This window comes from Aplysia californica, unplaced genomic scaffold, assembly GCF_000002075.1.
Source record: "Aplysia californica isolate F4 #8 unplaced genomic scaffold, AplCal3.0 scaffold01022, whole genome shotgun sequence".
Taxonomy (NCBI): domain Eukaryota; kingdom Metazoa; phylum Mollusca; class Gastropoda; order Aplysiida; family Aplysiidae; genus Aplysia; species Aplysia californica.
In genome coordinates this window covers 106685-109892 of record NW_004798292.1, presented here as the reverse complement: position 1 = coordinate 109892, position 3208 = coordinate 106685, and positions in this window count along the sequence as shown.

The window sequence follows — 3208 nt, the reverse complement described above, 5'->3', positions numbered from 1 at the left end:
CAAGATTATTCACTTCTCTCTTTCTGCATATTAAAAAAGCGTCCTCAAAATCCGGTGGCGCCCCCTTCGAAAAAGCGCCCGTTTACCCTTATTGTGTTAAAATCAATAAAAGTGAAATTAACAAACTGTGCTATTCCTATTCTTTTTCTGGAGAAATGAGAGAGAGTTTCAAAACCTTGATCATCGATGATTTATTTATATCCGTGCCCAGGTGCTGTTTTAGCCTAAAGTCGGCTCAGTTTCAAACCAAGACTGCAGCGCCACCTGAACCAATGCGCTGACTTCCGCGGACAATATTTGGGCTGAGTGAACAATGTAGAATCTATGTACGATCTTTGCGTCAACCAAGTTAATGGAGTGAGCCATAACTCAATGAAGATTACTTTTCTTACCCCTTTGGCCTCTCTGTTGTTTACAAAGGACACAGAGTGTCATGAGCAGTACATCTATTATTTTAAATATTTTCTCATTGAAACTGCCTCTAGTGACTGTCAGTATACACACACATACATATTATTATATTGTTACCATACCTCAAACCTTTACATCTATATCTGTCTGCCCCGCTCAATATCAGTCGTAAGACGCACTGTGCTATTATCAGCTACGAGGCTCGAAAGGCAAAAAAGTGACTTTCCATTAATTTTTTAAAAAATATATTGAAAGTTTGATGTCTTCTGCTTCATTTAAGATAAAAACAAACAACTATAACGGACTATAAATATCTTATTTTGATTTACTTTGGAGGAGTGTGTTGTTTGACGCAGGGGCGAAGGCTGACTTGTTTGACAGGGTAATCAAAGTGAAACGGGACCAGATATAGATCTATATGGCCTGTAGATATCACATAAGAATCTTACTCGAGGCGGCGACTCTGACTGAGTTGTAAATGAAAACAAGTCCGGAATTCATATTGTATGTTCAACCGCCAAAATAATCGGGAAAGTATCTTATTAAATATCAGTTCCAACTAAAATTAAATTAACTTTAGATGTGAATACATAAACACAAAGCAAAGAAGCAGAGATGTCAGTACTAGATATTTAGATCTATATGTTATAGATCTACCAGAGAGTCTAACTCTTTGGTAGAACATGACAATTATCATGTTTTAAATTTCACATTTGGCTGTTTTTGTTAGCCTTTTGCGGCCAGGAGCTGGTGTCATAATCGAGGTCACGATCTGATTATAGGACAGTAAAAAGTCGAGGAAAAAAAACAAGCACATGCAGCAGTAAAGAGATTGTTAGGAGTTAGTTCCCCTCACATTTGTGAGTTAGACTCGACCAGTGTTCGTTAGCTTACTTAATCAGGGCGTGTGATTGATTTTAACTGTGGCCCCAAAGGGGTGAACAGGGTATATGTGGCAATGAAACAGCCATGACTGCTATGCACATGTTCCCTCAACTGTATTGGTAGATTCTTTCAGCCTCACTTTAAGCTTACTTAATCAAAGCTTGCGACGGATTATGGAGTGGCCCGAGAGGGGTGAGGAGGCTATTTATGTGGCCGTGAAACCGTTTTGAATGTTAGGCATGCTCATTGTGGATTACGAACCTCTTTTTACTTTTAATTTAAGAGGTTTACGTTTAAGGATGAATTTGACAGCGACAATGTTTCAAAATTAGGAAGGGAAGCAGTGATTATTTGATTATATAGACGCTTCGCCCCTGGTTTGATGTGAGCTTGGGGGACGAGATAAAGGAATTTGTACCTTGATAGTGTGTAGCTGTGAGATTATTTTTAGAATCATTACCTCATGGCCACCTTTGCTTCAACCAAGGATTCTCCATTAGTAGAAAATCTTTGCTTCAATGTTCTTCATTCGCAATTATTTTCAGATTTTGACCCCTTTTCGGACATGAATGGTCTGAAATGTAAACAACTCTGATTGGTAAAACGGAGCAAAAACGGTAACTTCTATCTCACTTCAAGCTTGTTTACGTAAACAACTGACTGTGTGGGCATGCCCTGCTAGCTGCTATCGTCTGTTGATCTTTCAATTTTACACTTGGATTGACTTAAAGAATTTGTTTTTATTGCTTTTTAGAGCTTTTAAAAGATTAATTAGCCTTCCTACAGATCTCTCAGAGCCGACTCCTTACCAAAAGGACACCGAGACGGTCTATGTGCATGTGTGTTGGTGTATTTGCATGTGTGTGTGCGTGTGCGCGCGCGCGGGTGTGTGTGTACGTGTGTGTGTGTATGTGTGTGTGTGTGTGTGTGTGTGTGTGTGTGTGTGTGTGTGTGTGTGTGTGTGTGTGTGCTCTCGTGTATTTATGGTGCTATTGTAAATGTACAATCAGGTAGCGTAAATACGGTACGTAAGCCGACTCGCAGCCTTCCGAGCGCCTGGTTTCCATGAAATGGGGGATATTCAGATCTCTGTTTCTATGCTCTTTTGCTATAAAACACCAAATTTTAATGCTGAACACTTTGAAAAAGTTCAGATTTTCTTTGTTATAATAGTGTAAGTTGTTTGTATATCCGGGTATTTGGAGCTTGAGAATCGCCGTGGAAAGGGAAGCCCATCGCGGTCGGAATGCGAGGTCCCCCGGTTCAAAATTGACACCCATGCATTCGAATGCTTTGCAGAAAGATTGATGATTAAATAATATTATAGTCTTTTCATTGACGGAGAACTAGATCTATACAGCTTTGAACGAGGTTTCCCGTGGTTATTATTTTTCGTCTTTGGCGTTTAGATAGAAAACCTTGAAAAAAGGTTCTAAGTTTTCAAAGATCATTTTTAACACGAAATGAGTACAATACCGGCTAAAAAAGGTACCAATCGAAAGAACAGTTCTTTTTCTGTTAGAATAAAGTCATCGGCTCGGATTTATTTTTCATGAATCCTTCTGCAAAACTACCGGGAGCACTCAGTATACTACAGTATTGAGCCGGCTCGCTCGCCGCGAGGGCTGTGCGACGTCGGCCGAGACAATGCTCGGTGTTTTTATTGAAATAACAACAGATCATCGTGTTTGAGGTAATAAAATACAGATTTGTAATGATCTCACAGTCTTGAAAAATATTAGGCTTCATTTCTATGTTGTACTGATTGTACTCTTTTAATGTAGAGATGTTTGGTACATTTGGTACTCTTTTACTGTCTGTCAAACATGGGGGTTGCAGCCAGTTAACGATTTCAGCAATTTTATTAATATGTTAAATTGAAACAGCTGCCATTCTCTTAAAATAGACTGGG